This window comes from Maylandia zebra, linkage group LG1, assembly GCF_041146795.1.
Source record: "Maylandia zebra isolate NMK-2024a linkage group LG1, Mzebra_GT3a, whole genome shotgun sequence".
Classification (NCBI taxonomy): domain Eukaryota; kingdom Metazoa; phylum Chordata; class Actinopteri; order Cichliformes; family Cichlidae; genus Maylandia; species Maylandia zebra.
In genome coordinates this window covers 13055197-13075061 of record NC_135167.1, presented here as the reverse complement: position 1 = coordinate 13075061, position 19865 = coordinate 13055197, and the positions used below count along the sequence as shown (strand labels likewise).

Here is a 19865-nt window from a genome sequence, read left to right as displayed (position 1 = left end):
AGGAAGGATCAGTGCAGGCCATCGCTGCTAGTATTAGAATGAATGGACCTATCAGCAGCCTGGGAATTTCAGTGAGCCTGGTGTGTAGACTGTGACAGTTCTCATGAGATTGCTGGCCAGGTATGGAGGAAGAGTTGCCTGTAATGCAAAAGTACTCTCCTGAACACCCCCCCCCCCCCCCCCCCCCAATACGCACACACACCTCCTTTGGATCCCCCCACACTTCCCTTGAATTCCTCCACCCCCAAAAGCTGCCCAGACCTTGGCTTGTCAGAAGAAGACACATGACCTTATTGGCTGCAGGCTTGAGCGTGTGTGTAGTGCCTCGGGAGAATGCTCTCCTGTGACTGTTCTTTTAGGTATGTTGAACATGAGTCTGAGCGTTGAGATCCGGCTGACAGTAGGACAGCGTACCCCGTGGGGAATGCTCGGCAGATATCGGATATGTTTGCCCAGAAATCTATAGTTAATAAAGAGGCTTCAGCAAAAGAGAATGTCATCGCTCCACCTCAAGTTGCCCTTTGTTAAAATCTGTCCTTTCAAAATGGCAGCTCTCGTCTAATGAGCCCAGCTTCTGTTTTCTCGTGCTTATCATTTATTCTTCTGTACATCTCTGAAAATGTCATTCTCCCGAGCCCCCGTACCTAGCTGTTACTATCTGCCGTCGCCGCTGCTTGGTATGCAGCTCTGGCACCGGCGACGACACCGATCATTTATTAAACTGGCCAAACTCACTCTGGCTTCCTTGACATAAAAGCAGCAATCAACAGCGTTTTCATTACATTAGCAACCGTGCTGACCTTTTGGAGAGTGTGTTTATGCATCCATTAGACTGTTAGTAGTTTTTCAAAGCGGAGTCCTGCACAAAACCCTTTTTTATTTTTCTTTCCTTCTGTTTTTTTCCCCCCAGTGTAACTGTTCAGTTATTTGGTGCTGAAGTCAATGGAGATGGAGTGAGAATTGCAGAGATGTTCTTGATAAAGTATTTCAATCTGCATTTCAAAGTATCACACTTTTATTTTAAAATTTATTTATTTATTTATTTTATTTTAAAGATTTCTCACATTAATAAATGCTGTATGTATAGGTTTAGCAGAAGTTTACAGCTGGAAGATTGCATGGAGTGTGATTATCATTTAGCTTGTCGATATCTGTTGGGGATTTTAACTTTCAATGGAAATGTGCTCCTGGCTTCAAGTCCAATCTGTGGGGTTACTCATCAGCTGCACATGGCTAGTTTATTGATTTTTCTCATTGTTCTGCATGAAATCAGGCCTCTGCTGTCACCTCTGACCACAGAGAGGAAGTAATGAGCAAACTGTAATGACACTTTAATGACACTGATAATGCAGCGGATTAGTTTGCGGTTGCCATGCTCAGTCAGATATTTCTGCTGTGCTCTGTTGGCAGGGGGAAAAGGAACATACAGAAAGTGTTATTTTCATGGTCAGGGTCAGCAGTGTTGTTGTGTACAGCAGGCAAGTTCAAGTTTTCTATTGAGATTTTCTTTGAGAGACTGCAAGAAGGGGAAAAAACACTCTGCTTGTGAACTGTTTACCCTTTAAAAAAGTATTTTATGCAAAAGCTGCAAAGTGAACAGACTATTTGTAATGCAGGTGGAGGGAAAACAGTGAAAGTTGTGCAACGAAAGCTACATTCATCAAACGTAATACAGCTTAGGTTCAAAATTCTGAAGCAGCAGCTATCCCTTGATGCTCGTTCCAGAGTCGCTCTGAGGTAAACCAGCTCTGGTTGCTTTTAATGCTGCACTGACCTCGTGAAGCTCTGTCTCTACTCTTCGTTTGTTTCCCAGGGCAGCTCCCAGCTGGTCACCTGGAATTAATTTTGTTGTTTTTTTGTTTTTTTTAACGTGGCTCTCAGGGCCTGAAACAAATGTTTGGAGCTGGTTGCCAGATTGGTAACTAAGAATCGCTGTTTGGCTGAGAAAGCTGGCAAAGATAATTGGTGTAGTTTAAACTGTTTGAGTGACAATGTTCTTGTGTGGGTATGCAATTATAGATGATCATTGTATGAATTACTTGTCAGGGTGAAAAGGGGAGTGATGACCTCAAGCATGCCTAATCACATTTGCAGTTTGACTCATGTCACATTGATGCTGTTGATTTGTTTAACGATGACATTAAAGCTTTTACTCCTGAGCATGCACTGAGCAGGCTTAGTCAGAATAGTCTCATCTACGTTCAGCGTTCGTACTTGGATACACGGCGCCTGCTTGCCCTTGTTTAGGGATGTCTTGTTGGGCTATTTTACATCACCTGTTCCTCTCTTTTGCTACTTTGTTAGTTCAGCCTCTGAACAACTAGACTAGCAGACTTGTTTTATCAGTCGTGAATGGTTGATGGTCTAACTTTCCGTCGCTTAAATCAGGTTTTTGTTTGACTTCAGCATGTCAGTATGTGTGGTGGGTCTCTTTGGTGAAACTAACATTTTGACATTTATCTTTGTCCTTTATGTTCTTCAGCCTCAGTGATGGAAAAAAGCATAGCTGTAACTTTGGATTCAGCTAATGAATCTTTTCAATCCATGGGTGCAAACGTGCTCTTAAATATAATCCTTGAGATTTATTTAAAAAGAGTGTTTTGTTTTTGTTAAGCAAAAGCTATTCAGTGGTTTATACTCCCTACATACCTTTCTTTGAAGCTCTTTGCACTGTTACTGGTGGAGTCCAACATTCCTGCCTTGTATTCTAACAACCTGTGTATGCATAACTGCAGTGTGAGTTTGCATGGCTGCTCTGTAAGCAAATAAATCAGTTCTTCTGCTGTGTTTATGACAAATTAAATACTCGAGGAGCGTTTGCAGCCCACATTAAACCCCACCTGATGCTGCTGTGTAAATCAAAGTGTTAAATCAGATAGGCCTGACCCAGTGACAAGATTTACAACTTTAATGTTTCATGTCAGCTCACAGAGTTCATCTGAAAAGGCTCTGTAGGGCCATTTTCATGGAGGCAAGAGCTTCAACATGGCCGTATGGCTGACCTGCACACAGTAGAGGAAGAAGTGTCTGTTCCATTGTTATATTTCTTGTTCTGCGGTTCTGGATACAACTGCAGAATTCCCTCTATGTATAATAATTATATAATAATTTTCAGTTCAATTTAAATCAGTTTTTTTTTATGTGCTAAATAACAACAGCCGCCACCTTAAGGCGCTTTATATTTTAAAATAATGAACCCAAAATAATAAATAAATATAATTTTATTTATATAGCACCTTTCTAGACAGAATCACAAAGTGCTGCACATAAGATAACGAGTCATAAATTTTCTTTTTTTTTTTTTTTTGAAAAAAAAGAAAAAAAAGAAAAGACATAGAGCTGTAGCAGATCAGAGGTGTAGGCTGGTGCCAGTCCGTGCACAGCTCTGTAAGTCAAGACCAGGATCTTAAAATGGACTCTAAATTCAACAGGAAGCAGTGGAGATGAGATAGCAACGGTGTCACATGTGAATACTTAGAGGATTTTGTCAAAAGCCTAGCTGCAGACGATCCAGAGAACCTTTGCTTAGACACATAAACAGCGAGTTACAATAGTCCAAGCACGAGGAAATAAATGCATGTATAGCAATCTCCAGTTCAGAGCGAGATAAAATCTGGCTTAGCTTAGCCACATTTCTTAAATGATAAAAACAAGACCGAACCAGAGATTTCACATGACCATCCAATGTGAGGCTACATCCACACGTACCCGGGTATTTTTGAAAACGCAGATTTTTCTATGCGTTTGCACCTTTCGTCCACACGTAAACGGCGTTTTTGGTCACTGAAAACGAAGATTTTTAAAAACTCCGGCCAGGGTGGATGTTTTTGAAAACTCCGTTTTTGTATTTACGTGTGGACGAGGAAAACGGAGAAAACGCAGCGTCAAAGATGTGCGCCTTTTTTTTTGACGTCACACTGTGCGCCACGTTATTGTTTCGGTGAAATTAATTTCTACAATACTGTTACTTCTACTCTCTGCGGTGTTTAAATGCTTACATATACACACAGTTACTGTCCCTCCACACATACGACTTGGTTCTGCTTCTATGCCCCAGTTTTGTTTACTTTTTCCCACCGAGGCTTCTAGACTTCTGATTGGCCAACATTTCTACACGGTTAGGAATATATCACCACCTGTTGCTTTGGCATGTTCCTAGCAGCGTTTTCCTTCATTTCTGCGTTTACGTGTGGACAGGATTATTTTTTTAAAACGAAAACGGAAAATCTCCGTGGAATGTAAGCGTTTTGGGCCGTATCAATCAGGATGCACAACTCTGTGAAAACGACTGAAAACGCTAGTGTAGACGCGTTTTCACCGTTTTCAAATCTACCCGGGCTAGTGTGGACGTAGCCCGAGAGAGGACCAAGAGCTTTCACTATCTGCGATAAAAATCTGCCAGGAGCACATACGAGGACTTCGGTTTGCCCCTCGTTGAGTTGGAGGAAATTTTCAGCCATCCAACGTTCTAACAACCTGTGTTGGAACCGAGAAAACCTCAACAATCAGACAATCAGCAATTACTTGGCAACAGTGCGAAGGAAAAACTCCTTTTTTAACAGGAATAAACCTCTAGCAGAACCAGGGTCAGGGATGCACATGACCGATCAGGGTGAGAGGAGGAAGGCAGGACAATAGACACTGTGGATGATTAAATGCAGAGTGGTGTATGAACATCACTGTTCAGTGGGAAACCCCCAGTAGCCTAGTCCTGCTGCAGAGTAACCTGGGTAGGATTCAGGGTCACCTGGTCCAGCCCTAACTATATGCTTTAGCAAACAGTAAAGTTTGAAGCCTAATCTTAAAAATATAGAGAGAGTCTGTCTCCATAATCCAAACTAGGAGCCATCCTATAAACCACATGTAAGCCAGCATTCTGAGAGCAAAGTGCTTTGTTGGGGTGATGTGGTACTATGTAGTCTTTAAGATAAGACGGGCCTGACTATTTAAGACCTTGTATGTGAGGAGAAGGAGTTTGATTCTGGATTTAACAGGGAGAGGCAGAAAGATTAAAATACAAAGGGTTCTTTCTTTCAAACTTCAGTTTGTACAATTAAATGTCTCACATGCTGGGAAGAAAAAAAAAAATGAATATTTTGGTGTTCTTTATGCCAGGATCTGACTGGAGACATTTTAATGAGTGTCTGGCCCAGTTCAAGTTAACAAAATCAGAGAATTTTACAGTTTGTTGTGCCCAACCTAGGCATGCATGGCCTTAAATGCAAGAGTGAAATCACAAGATTCCCATCAGAGAGGCTCCCTGTGCCTGCCTTCTTCTCATGTGCACTTTTTGGATAGTGTCAGATAGAGAAACGATTGGATAACTTTCGATTATCCTTCATTTATGAGGTAAGAACTGGCAGCAAGTGATTGGCTCATAACATATCGAAGTCTCAGTGCCAGGCTTTTTAATTCTTTAAAATGTCTGTGGGGAAAAAAAAGAATATTGTATTGCGACATTAAAAAATGAACAGTGTAAAGATTAATGCCCAGATATTAAAGAATACTACCAGTTGAACAAGCAAACAAGTGCACTGATTGTGATGTGTAACTTTAGGATGATGGTTACAGTTGGATGGATGCAGCAGAGGCTGCCTTCTTGGCACATCGTATCTACTTTCTGTTTTTTCCCACCTCCCACTGAGTTCTCGTTTGCCTGCCTCCCACTCACTTCACCATCCCATGTAGATTGCATCACAAATAGAAGCCAGTACCGTGACTGCCCACTGGTAACATGAAGAGCTATTTCTGCACAACTAGCCTTTCCTAATTGATTAGTTTTAAATACTCAGCATGACTCAAGGGCAGGACATGTTCACTGTGTGTGCGCGCCGAGGGGGTGGTGGTTTCTGTTTTGTCTAAAATTAAACATGAAGTATGTTTTAGGAGGAGCAAGCAGTCTGTCTGAGCAACTGTTGCCCTGCAGCAGGCTCCGTATGTGGCTCTGTACATTCTTTGATACGAGGCGGACGACCCTCAGTCTGGTTTAAAAATACAAAATTTTGGTCATGCCTTGCAGTTTGGAGCAGCGGTAGCCAGTATGGTTGTCATAGAGACGAGAGATGGAAACTCATGCTGCTTACTACGACAACAGGGTTTTAAACTGGAACAAATGAGTGCTATTGTGCCCAGAAATACATTTATATTTTGTCCCGAATCATACTTTCTAGCATTAAAGCATCTAATGTGGGCTTTTAACACAGGATATTCTTATTTGGCAACAGAGGAGCTGAGAATTTACTGTCCTGCCAAATTGATTTGTCAAATGTTCCACACCTGAAAGAACAGAGCTTCCAACCTCGACGCAGCAGTTATCTATCTCTGTCAAAACTAGAGATGGTCGATCCTTCAGCTGGAACACAGACGTTCTTATGCTGTCTGACAATCGCTTTCATAAATTCAGGAAATAATATCGTGTTGAATATGATGTAGCGCTCTCAAGGTGAAGTGTGGCGAAGTAATCCTGTTTCAGTTTAATACTTTGAAATGAACACCAGTCATTGCTGAATTCCAGTGCTGTTTTTTTGCTTTAAGTGCTTGTGATGGGGCTGTGTTGCAAGCTTTTGGATTATAATAATGAACTTTGGTTTTAGTGTGCATCTATTATGTTAATGAGCGCGAATGGTTGTTTGTCTCTGTGTGTTAGCCCTGCGACTGGACGGATGGATGTTTTTATCTCTTTATAAACCTATTTATGCTGGCCTCCGCAATAGTCCCAGGTTTCCATGTGGTGCTTCGGGAAAATAACTTGCCTGCCCCAGGGTAGCTGTTCTGCTTGTAATCTAAACTCACTATGATGAAACACATGTCCTTTTAAGCTACATAAACATCTGTAAGACAGATCAGTGTTTCTTGGAACAAATCCAGGTTCTCTTTAAAACATCAGCTTGCAGTTTCAGGGCTTTTGGACAAAGTCAACCATCATCTCAATTTTTGGATGAAAGAGTATCTGCTCCGAAATGTGTTTCAGGTTACAGCTGAGCTCTTCAGCTATTACTGGACTGCATCTCTGGCAGAAATCCATGCTGCCGTAGTTGCCACCTCGAGGCTCATGCCTCTTAGTCACCAGGGCAGAAATGAAACCTAATCAGGTGTGTGGTACTCCTAGTTCACTGCAAACAGTGTAGATTGGCTGTTTTGTACAAAACCACATGTGGCCAGCCACCCTTGTGAACCATGTTAGTATGTAACATGCTGTAATTTTCACATTTCTCTTCAGCAAATCTTACATTGCTTTAGGCAGTAAAATTCAATCTTCGTTTACCCTCCTCTTCTCTCTGCTTGGGGGTTGTTTGATTTGGCTGAAGTAACCAGAAAACGTAGTAGTTGCCTAAAGGTTGCAGGATCTTGTCTGTTAAATAGAGAATGTAATAGAGTCAGTCTGCAGTAGAAATTAAACTATGCAGCTATCTCTGTGCTACAGCAGTGGTTTAACTTCATGAATCGACTAATGAATCTTTGAAGTCGGGAGTTGTACATGCGATGATGAATTTCTCAGAACTCTTTCAGATTATAGGGATTCTCTAAATGTTGTCTTTCTTAGTAATTGTTTTCTGATTACACATCTTATGCCTGTTTCTCTTGGATAACTTGCATGTAATTTAAACACTGAAAAACTCCAACTGCTGGTCAGTAAAGGGAATATTGGGCATTTACTAGATTTCACACTAGCAGTCTCGGTCTACTTATCAAAGGTTGTTGTCCTGTCTCTTTTAACCAACCCAAAACTTCAGATGCCGGACCATTGTCCAACAAAAAGAGCAAGAGTTTTGCTGTGGTGTAAGACGACAACAGCATAAAGAAAGGAAAAATGCACTGCTGTGGTGGTATGCGAGCAGCATCTCCAGAATCCATTGGGAATCTAGCGAATCCACTGCCAGAAAATTAACAGTGGTGGATGAGCACATCATGATTTGATTGCTCTGCCAATGAAAACCTCAGACCCACCCTTCTATTTTAAAGATGAGGACATGTTTCTTCTGTCGCTTTGAAGCCGCCTGGGCAGCTGGGGAATAACGTCACGACGAAGTCATGGACAAATGGTGTTCTCGTTACTCGACATGAATGTTGTTTGTTGACAAATTTCAACATTCGTGTCACTCATCAAATTATTTCTGTCGCTGTGACGTAGCGCTTTGTGAAAAATAATCCTACTCTGGAATTCCCCCTGGAAGCTGTTGTGGAGCAGCTTGGAGCTTTGTTGCACAGGGGTGAGTGTTCATTCTGGGAGTACTGGAAATGTATTCCACCATCACCCGTTAGCTCCTCCCTAGCCCTCCTGCAGCCTGGGGAGGCTATTCTTGGTTTTCCCATAAGTATAAATTCTTGCTCTAAATGCTTTTCATGGGGAGTCACCTCTCTATATAAGGCCGCCCTACTGGCAGAGGGACCGAAATGGCTTCAGTGTTGCAGAGCAGAAAGAGCAAATGGTCTGGACGTGAAAATCATGAACTATGACAGTAAAACTTCACATCATTTACCTTTAACGGATCACATCAGACGTGGCTGCTTTTCTTTAGTGATGGTGAAATCTGTATGTTTGTAGGCTGGGCACCTTTTCCAATGTAACATAATATAACATAAAATGAAACACCATATGTTCATGCAGATTTTCCCATATTAATTACTACATGGTCGCAGGCAGGCCTTAATGCTTTAAAACCATTATAGTTGCTATAAAAGAGAACTTTGAAAATCTTTGATAAAGGGCTTTGATAAAGTGTTGTTAAATGCATTTGTCTTATTTAGCCTAACATGGCTCCTTCACCACTTAGTTTATTACTATCAGTCCAAATAGAAATCAAATTACAAGGCGTTTGACTAGAAAGAACTGGATTATTCCTTTGAGCTTCTGTAGGTCAGTCTGCATTTTCTATAAAGGCTCCAAAACAGCTCCCATCAGTATCAGAGAGCAGAACACATACATTTTTAAACATCAGTTAAACACATGGTTGATTGCTAATGTGCTTTGTCAGCACTGAGTTGACTTTATCCTCTTGTTACCAACATGCCTCTCTTTAGTATGTTTATCCTTTCTTTCTCTTTTCCTTTTTTATCTTTGCAAAGTTTATGTTGTAGTATAGGTTATTTTTAAAATCTGGATGATGGGACGATGAGGCGTCTTGCTGAGGCTTCTCTCTAGCTGAATCCTTTTCTAACCTGGCCACTGCGGCCGGCACGTTGACTCATATTTGTGTCTAGAGTTGGTTGCTGGCCACTTTGGGTCACTGTGGTTTGGTTCTTTGTTTTAACTTCATGTTATTTTGTATACAAACCGAGTCCCAGCTATGTCAAAGGCATTTGCTCATCCTGTATTTTTTGCCACGATTTGCCTTATAGATTTGTTGATGTTAGTATGTTGTGGTAATTATGTTTACTGTCACTTGATATGCCAGTTGGAACCACCATCCTGCACCCTCCTGGTTCACATTAGCCCTAGACCTAACCTCTTCATCTAAAAAAAAATACTACAATGAATGCTATTTTTATTTTTTAAATGTCTTGTAATATCATAAGTTTTGTGAATCCTTTATCAAGTTTAATTGTGTTGTGAAAATCCGATATTCTGCAAGTCCTTTTTTGTAAAATCTGACTGGAGGCATATTTTGTGTTCGAACATTATACTAATATTCTTTTATAATTTTTTCCCTTCTTTGCTTTCCTCTTGGTATGATGCTTCCCCCCCCCCAGGTACTTTTGCATAGTATGTGTCTCGCTTTGCACCCCTCACAAACTTATCCAACCTGACGCTGCAAAATTCTGCAGATGGATGGCACCAGAAATAGCACTTTAAGTGGCTGTTAATGTATGAGTGTTACACAATCGCACTGTCAGTGCTCCTTTGCCCTTGGCCGAAGCCTTTCTGTCTGGAACAGGCTTGTGCTTCCCACCTCCCTGCAAACCTCTGATGTTGCATGTGGATGTTGTAGACTTTGAAAAGAGCTATATAAGGGAAACCATCCTTTGTTTATTAGTTAAAGGAGAGCACACGGGAGCGCTGCCAGGCCACTCGGAGTAGAAAATGGGGACAGTAAGAAGAAGACAAAACACCACTCAAACAGAGTGTGCTTTGCTATGTGGAGTTGTAAACATTGCCCCCCCCCCCCCCCCCCTCCTTTTTTTTTTTTTTTTTTTTTGGGCAGTGAAACGATTCAGGCAGCTGGCTTACATTACATGTGGAGCGCTCAGTGTTAATCAAGTGGCTTAAAATAGGATTTTATATGTGCAATGGGTTATGGACAGTGCACACTAATGCAGCTAGCCCCCAAGAATACTGTGGTAACATTAGCTGCCACTGACTGAGTATAGTCTGCTGGCTGCAGACGTCTCTTCTTCTGCTACAGTTTCATTGCATTTTTAAAAGTGTAATCAACAAATAAGATATGTCATATTAACATGTTACAATTTAACTCTAGGCTGCTAAATGTACTACCTGCACATGTTGAAATGTTATTCAGGCAGGAATGTCTGGAGATGCGGTTTTTTTTCCATTGATCCGAAGTCAAAAGTTGCTGTCGGCTTTGCGTAATCACTGCTACACCTTTAGCTTCTAAGTAACTGTATGTATGTGCACTACATGAATTGCATGTGATTCCACAAGGTCTTGACTTCATCTTGGCATTATTCTTGGTGGAGAATAAATGAAAACCATGAGATTTTATGCTTCATAATCACCGCATGCTTAATTTCAGAGGCCACTGTTTGCAAACAGCGGTATAATCACTCGTGGTCCTGGTTTGAATTTAATTGAGATAATCCAGTGTCAGTATTTTCTGCTTTGCCAATTTAAAATAAGATTGTTCCTAGTAATCTTCTGAGCTTAAAGTTGTTGCGCACTGTCTTTCATATCTACATGTCTGTGGGGAGCTTGTTCTCCAGCTGGCAAAGAGACAAATGCTCCATTGTCAGATTCCTCTATTTAGATGGACTCAGGCATTTTGTCTTTTGGAGTTGGGGTAGAATGCCAGCCTTGTCCTCAGTCGGGTTACTTATCTCCCCAGTGCAGAGCACACCCCCAGGGAAATTACTTGGGAGGCTTCCTTGCCCACTCCTTCAACTCTTTGACAACATGATTGAATGATGTCTCTCTTCAGGGTTTCTGCCAGAAAAAAGTTGTTGGACTCAGCTGAGTCTTGTCTTATTGGGGTTTTTAAGACTCATCATATCAGTGAATGCAGCATGCTTCTGTCTTATGCACTCTGCACACAGAGGCGGTCAGTTAAGGGATATATTATTATAACAAGACATATACATACATATCAGATATAATATCTCTATAGTGTTATACTTCACAATGTTTGAGTCACACTGGCAGCTTTGCACATATAAGCTTTCGCATACACAAAGGTTTTCCGCAGTTACTGTAGCACAGTCCACCTGGCATAGACGCAGGCTGCGTGGTACAAACAGAAAAGCAGAACTGCGTAGGCTACGTATCGCTCTACTACTTATTCTGAGATGACTCAGTGTTGCTGATAAGACAGAAAAAGAGAGACCTGGAACCTGCTTCAGCATAAAGAGAAAGTAAGGCCTCAGTCACATAGAGGCACCGTGGCAACCTCTGATTAATAGGGAAATATGTGTATTCCCCAACTGGTTGGGGAGTGGTTCCTCCTCTCCTCAGGTTAATTTGATTGCAATGGTGTTACTGCATAAAAAGCCTCCCTGTGATTGCTTTGGTTGCTAGTAGATTGCGAGTTGCCCATAGTTTGCATGGCTAAGCGGTAGTGAAACTGAAAACCAGAAATGGAGACAATTTGTCTTCAAAGTAAAGGTTTTGCCAATTTGTCACTGGATAGTCATTTTTCCCTGTCAGCTGGAGGTTGCCAGGGGGTCACTGACCAGTTCTGTGGGCTTCAGTGATTGGGGCATAACATATAACAGCGGCAGTGCACCAAAATAGTGATCCTCATTTACATACACTAGTACTTTATTCAAAAATATAAACTAGATATATATGAGCTGAACAACTGACGCTAAAAGTTGTTTTAAAAACTAACTTTTAAGTTTTATAAGATTTAAATTTAAAGTCATCTTACAGTGATATATTTGGACCACATCAAGTAAAAATACAGAGAGAGGAGTGAGGGGAAAAATTAGAATGGCATGATTTGTTTTTATTTTTTAAAGGTCCTCTTTATTGTAGGGGGTGGGGTGTTGAGTAAGGAAGCGCATGGGTTCCCTCTTACTGGAATGATAAAATCTTCTTGATTTCGATCTCTCATACTACAAGCAGCAGTCTGTTCAATAGGCATTTCATAAATCTGCGCTCCGCTAGTCTCCTCAGCTTTATTTTGCTCAAATATTCTTTATTTTCATAAGGTTGGTCAGATAGCAGGTGGAAATTTGTTGCTGGCCGCTGTCAAGGAAAATGTTCATGCAGGGGCTCAGTCTGGATTTTGAACTGGTGACAGGCACTGCTACCATGCTGGGTTTATATGCCAGTTACAAGTGGCAGATGGGATTTTTTTGATCTGTTTTCCAAGATATCAAGTGCAGCTTGTTCCTTGATTAGAGTTTTGTTAAGTGTGTTGCCAAGCCTTATTTTTAATGCAGCTGTGTGAGCAGGTGAATACTCGCGAGAAACCTGGGACCCTTGCGTACTTTGGACTGCCATGCATTCCAATGATTTTCTTCACCTTGCATGGATTTACTTCAGGCTGTGTTCACCTGAAACAGACATTTTTTTTTCTTTTTATTGGAGGGAATTTCCTTTTTAATACACAGATGGTCACTGAGACGAACAGACTGGTACTACTTGCATTTTTATGGAGAGACAAGAACAAAAATGCACTTTTCTGTCCATTAAAATGGCTGCAATACATATTTCTATATTAACAATAAGAGACTGATAATGAGTCTACAGAGAATTATAAAATGACTGGATTTTTCCTAAGCTACATGTCGTTTTTACCAAAACCACTCCATACTATGCAGCACAAAACAGCAGGAGGAAAGTTAGCAACTACCTTGTGAACAAAGTGGAATACGTAGGAGCTAAAGAGAGATATTTCCCTTAGAAGTTGATCAACACTAATAACAGATCTGTCACAAGCACGGTTTGAATGGCATTGTCACCATGGCTGCTAATTCCTGTACTTGTGGTATGTTGCGCATGCTTTGACTTTTAGTTCCAGGCTCAAAGGAAACTTCAAAAACCCTTCCTTTATGAATAATAGACAAAAAAAGTTAGGTTAAAGAGGCTTTTCTATCCACACCATACAAAGTACAAACATTGGTGGACTTTTCTCATATTTCAATTCTGACGCTGGTCCATTAACATCAGAGAGCATAAAAGACAGTTCGTGTACTTAAGGCAGACAGACCTATCAGAGGATATGAATGAAATTCCCCCACGAGTATAGCCTGAACTTGATTTTTACAAAACATGAGCTGAAGTCAAATTTTTTTGCTTCCAGCTATTTCCACCAGTCCCCTGTGTCCCTTAAAGCCTGATTGAACATTATAAGATTCCAAACACATAGATGGAGCTGGTCAATACAACAGGGAAAAAAAAATACTATCTGAACTTTTCCCCACCCATTCTCCTACACTAGTAATAATCAAGTGATTAATGATATTAATGTTATTTTTTCCTGTTAATGAAACAAGGCCAGCTTACATTATTTATGGGACACGTGTATCATTACTGTAAGACTGGACCATAACTATTGTGACGCCCAATCATTAAACTAACAAATTAAGGCAACATGTTTCCTGATAACTCTGAAAACAGATTTTATGGTACCATATAAGGCTGTGATTAGATAAATTATCTTTACAGTGGCACAGACTATTTAACCTTATATCAGCAACCCAGACTGCAGATTTGGAATAATAATTAGCAGTGAATTATTTATGCTGCTATTATGTTGAAGGACTTCCGTCGTCACAGATGTTTGGACCTTCTAATCTCACGGTCGAGCTCAAGGTTAAACTTCCATCACCTCTAAAACACTGTGGTAGGGATTGTATAAGTTGCTTAAATATGGATGTCGGGACTTGAAATGTTCATAATTGTCACATTGACCATATTTTATTTTTCCTGATTTGCCCCAGATCTCATCTAATAAAAACAAACAAACAAAAAACCCTTTGTATCTGTCATTAATGTCATCAACTCCTCCGGGTATGTAACATGCTAAGAATTCATAGTGCTGGTTGCCTCCTGTCTCTTCCTTTGGTCTGGTTGTGGTATTCCTGCTGAAAGATAAGCTGTCCTGGAATCAGCCCCAGTCTGCTGACCTCGCAGGAAACAGTAGCTGTGCCAGCCCCCACAACCCCCCCTAACGGTTTCTCTCTTCATCTCACCTTTTCTTTTTTTTTCTTTTTTCCCCCCATTCGAATCTAACCCTCTCTTAATTCTTACAGCCCCATCTCTTCCCAAGCCTGTGGTTAGCGAGCATGTCAACACCTCAGCCCCGACCCAGCCACATGGATGAAATAACACAGGTTGGGCTCGCTAGGCTGTAAATCAGCACAGACATCTGGTAAACGGATGAAGTGTGGTGCATAGAGGGCCGGGATATTCACACTGCCTGTGTGACATTTTGAATTTTTAGCATTGTGTTTGTCTGGGTATCTAAAAAATTGACTCCTCTTGCATGATTTGTGATGACAGGAAATGGGTCACCGTGCCTTAACTTAGCTTGAGTTTAGTATTACTGTCACTTGCGTAGAAAACATAATACGATGAACAACCCTGCCGAGATGCTTCCTACACCACTAGAATTATAGTGTTACTACAATGCTAAATGAGGTACTTAAGGACGAGTTCCTCTTCATTTATACTTCTGTGCTTTTACACTACAAATGCTGTGAGTGCTGTAGCCAGCATTTTGTTCCATCTGTTAATTTTAATTATTTTTACATACATTAGATTATTACACTAATTAGATAATGACTTTGCATGTCATTTTGACACAGGTGTAGTTTAGCCTATAAATCAGTTTCTAATATATTAAATGGCTGACCAAGACCTGGTTGTCAGCGTGGATTGGATAATGTGTTCAATAATACCAAGAAGAAATTTGACACCAGTTAGATTTTAACTACAACGATTTGGTCTGTAAGCTCAAGATGGTTTAAATATGATAGAGCAACACTGATATGCTAGCTGAATGACATCAGCAGTAGGGCTGGGCCATATCATACCGTTCACGGTAATGCCGGTATAATGTTAGGCAATGATAAGAAAATGAAATATCGCGATAGAATTTGGGTAAAACGCGCATGCGCAGTGCCTTTTTTTTTTTTTTTTTTTTTTTTCCTCATACGCACATGGTGGAAAAAGCATGGCTGCAACTTCAGTGGTGTGGAACTGGTTTAGCTTTCGTCCGTCAGATACACAACAAAGCACTATTTTTGGTAGCGCATGCTAGCGAGCCGTCGTTATTACCGTGTTTTTTGGAAAATACGGCACACTTAAAATCAATCCTTTGATTTTTCTGAAAAGCGACAGTGCCCCTTATAATCCCGTGTGCCTTATGTATGAATTCTGGTTGTGTTTACTGACCTCGAAACGATTTTATGTGGTACACGGCGCTCGAAGATCTGTCAAATGTTTTAGTACGACTTTGCTAAGCTACGAACCCACACCGCTTGATGGATTGTCGAAGCATTACGGCTATCGTAGGCAGAGCTTCGAGGAGTGATACGTACTGTGCTTCAACATAATATTACCATATTGTGTGTATAACCTCTTTTTAAGTTTTGTAGATATTATACATATGTCGGCCAATTTCCACTGGAAATGCCTTTTGGTTAAACTGTCAGCAAGGAATTTGCATTTGCACTGTTAAATTTTTATATAACTTTAATGCACATAAAAGCTGCTTGTTTAAGTGAAAATTCATTGATGTTTTTTTTTTCTTTTTTTTTCTTTTGCACTAATAAAGTTGTGGAGTTGTAAAGTATTTTGTCTATTGTCAATAATATCGTCAGTTATATCGTTATCGCAAATTGTATGTATGTCATGATAAATATTTTTGGTCATATCGCCCTGCTCTAATGTGAGTAATGTGGATATTGTATTTTAAAAACAAAGGTCAGGTCATTAGAATTAAATGCAGTCTTTGTTATAATTCCTCTGTTTTGAAACGATGGGATCTTAAAATCGAGAAGCATGTGTGCACGAGTGTGTGCACGCTCACCACCTTGTCTGCTTTCTGTTGCCAGAAACTCTCCAAACAATTCATAGCATTTAATGTAGTATGAGTTGAATTGGGAGCGGCTCTTGCCTTCTCCTAACAATAGAACTGACAAGCAAGAGGTCAGGCTTTCACTTTGCAGACGGCTCTGAAAAACTGGGCTTGGAGTAGCTGAATTGTTCACCCACAATAGGCAGTCGGAGGCCTGTAAGTCACTTTACCTCCCATGTCATGTTTTTCTTCTCCTTTGCTGTGCCTGGGCCTCAGAGCAGCCAGCAGACTGCTTTTTAATTGGTTTTCCTGCCTGTTTGTCGGCTTACCTGCCAGGAACTGTTATCACATCCACTTGTCCTGAAATTGCTGCATACACTTTTTTTGGGGGGTGGGGGTGGAGTTTGCTTTAAGAAAGTGTCATGCCTGGGGGGGAAAAAAAAACCACTTCGAAAACCTTGACTGCAAATGCAGGTAATGAAAAAGATGAAGGGTGGCTCAGCGGTACTTTTGCTGGTTTAAACATGTCGATCCATATATTGTAGCTCGTGGCCGCATTGCTTTTTGAAGGCCAAAATGACTAGAGCTACAGCAGCAGACCGTTAAGTGTCTGTTTGCAGCTGTCCATCCAATGAGCGGATTAGAGGACTCCCATATCTGTGCGGCTGAGATGCAAAAGAAGATTAGGTCAGCAGCTCATAAGGAAGGTTGGACCATCCTAATCTGCAAGACTGCCAGACTGAGACATGGCTTTTTAAACCGGCGATTTCTTGTACCTTGTAAATAATGTACTGACCCTGGCGGCCATGTCTGTGAGCACATTTAAAGCCCGAGAGGACCAAAAGGAAAAAGAAGCCAACTATTCTGTGGTGTAATACAGCAGTCCCCAACCTTTTTTGCGCCACGGACCGGTTTGTGTCCGACAATATTTTCATGGACCGGCCTTTAAGGCGTCGCGGATAAATACAACAAAATAAAACTAGTACCTGTACCGAAAAAAATAAGATTTATTCATAACACACGTGAAAAGACCCAGGAAAACCTGCACGAAATGATATCGTCGTGTTGGTGTTGTTCCCAGATCAACATTGCAAGTGACCAATCAGAATGTTGTGACGTCATACTTTGGCGACTTCGGGAAAAACCGCCGTAAAACAAAAAACTGTACTTAAGCTGCAAGAAACTGCCCCTGTCCGCCAATCAACGGACCCTGACCCTAACCCTAACCCTTTAATAAACGCTAAGCAGAATTGATATTGTCCTTGCAACATTGGAATTTCATAAATGCATGAATGGCTTGGCGCGCCAAAGAATAACGTCACAAGAATGTGATTGGTCACTTGCAATATTGATCCTGAAACAACATTTACTATGTTATTCCAGGAACAACACCAACACGACGATATCAGATCATCCGGAAAACAGAGTTAACGGAAAAAAAACCGATAACAAAATAACGCTAAAAACCGTGAAAACCATACATTTCACACCCGAGTCTCACTCTCGCGGCCCAGTACCAAATGACTCACGGACCGGGTCCGTGGCCCAAGGGTTGGGGACCGCTGGTGTAATGTGTCAAAATAAAAAACTCCCTCCAATCAAGGCACTCATCGATTACATTTTCTCAAGTAACTTCTGTAGCTTTCTTACTAGATTTGATGTTCACGCAGCACTGTTGGTACTGTTTTGAGCCTTTATCAGCTGTTCTGGCACATATAAGAGCTTTATTATTTTGCCAGCAGTGAGTGGCAACATTTTTACCGTGTATTGACCAAAGTAACAATGGATAGTAGCTCTAGATTAGTCCAGTGGTGAAGCTTTGCTATACCAAAGCAATTGGTGTTTTTCCCATCAAGATGTTAGCTCCAAATGCAGTACAGGATTGTGCAAAGTGATCAGAAGGTGTAACCAGAGTACAGGATGTATCACACCCTGCCAAGGAGTGCAAAAGTATGATTAGAATCAAGCTGCTCAGCTATGCCGTGACTGCTTAGCAGCTGGTATCTTTATGTCCAGCAAAACCTGCTTGAAACACTGGACCAAGGCCCAGATTTTTACCTCTGAAACTTGGTGAGCTTCTTCAGAAACCATTTTCAAGACAGATGGATAGCAAAAAAGAAAAAAGTTATGACATGGTATTTATGTCAATTTAATACTGATATTATTTTTCTGCCAATTTGATTTGTGCATTTGCATAATCTAATGTTAAATGTTGCACTAAGACTTTTGTTTGACGGCTGCTCTGTTCTGTTTTATGATGGTGAAAAAGGAAGGATCTTGTTGACTTGGCCAGTCTTTAATGTTTCAGCTTTTTCAGGGAATTCTTTTTAGGGCAGATTTACTTCTAGGGATGGATGATGGTTAATAAACAAGTGAAATGTGAAGTGAATGTAATTAACAAGAAAACTTTGTACATCCATCCATGTTTTTTTTTTTTTTTTTTTTTTTTTTTTTCTTCCTCTGCTCCAATTCAGGGTCACGGGGTGCTGGAGCCTATTCTGGCTAAAACAGGGCAAGAGGCTGTGTACAACCTGGACAGGTTGCCAGTTTGTTGCAGGGCTAACACAGACACCATTCACACTCACATTCACACCTTTGGGTAATTTAGAATCACCTATTAACCTAACCCGACTGACTGCATGTCTGTGGGCTGCAGATATGGTGAGAACATGCCAGCGCCACAAAGAAAGGGCCTGGCCAGATGGTGGATTCGAACCCAGGACCTTCTTGCAGTGAGGCAACAGTGCTAACCACGGCACCTGAAGATGTGCTTCATAAATTTATAAATGTATAATTTTATGATTTGTACATTCACATTATTTGAGTAGTTTTAGTTTCTTTCTGCTTCTTTTTGATAGTTTTCCTCAGGTGTGTGTGCTTTTGTCATTTCAGTTCTTATTGTTTGCCAGCTGCTCACAGAAACTTGGCAGCAGGAACTTTAAATAGGAGTATTTCATTGCACTATTGTTGGTGGATGTAGCTTTCGAAAAGCAATTACACAAATGATATTTAGATTTATTTTTAGTATATAGAGCAACTCGGATTTCCAGTTTGTGTTGTCTTTTACTTTTGCCTATTTTGCCTCTTGTCTAAATACACTTTAGCTTCATGGGGATAAATATCTTTCTGAGTGGATAAAGTTGAGTTTTAATAGCAACTAATTGCAGATTCTTTTTTGTCTTTTTCCCCTTTTTAGGGGGTCATTTTACATGTTTTGTCAGAAATCCTGTGAAACCCTTATTTCATAACGGGGTTTCCAGTGTTCAGCCAGAGAATAATAGCGGCCTCTCCCAAGCTAAAACAAAACCAACCAGTGTAAATCACAAATGTAAACACATTCTTGGCACTCTGCTCTCCCCCCCCCCCTCGGCCGGGGTGGTTTTGATTCCATTCATGGAACTGGGAGTCGGCCTGAACACAGACGAGAATCTGTGTAATTGAATTAGTAGCCGTGCCTACCCTCCACCCGCACCCCCCATCCTCACCACTCCCCACTATCTGGAAAGGCAGAGCTAATCAGTGAGAATCTCTGCCCTCCCCAGAGAGGGTTGAATGGTTGCCTTGTATAGAAGAGAGATGAGAGAGGGTCTGGTGTGTGTGTCTCAGTTTTTGTCTAATTGTGGTTGTGCAGAGACTATCTATACGTAGACCAGATTAAATGGTGTGTCTGGAGACCGGGCTTCTGACCTCCTAACCCCTGTGTAACAACTGTGTGTATGTGTGCTT

The 19865-nt window shown here is 41.0% G+C and overlaps 1 protein-coding gene across 2 annotated transcripts in view; it reads left to right on the top strand.

Moving 5' to 3' along the window:
• tln2a (talin 2a) overlaps positions 1–19865 on the top strand; it is a 99953-nt gene that overhangs the window by 1160 nt on the left and 78928 nt on the right. The window lies entirely within an intron of this gene.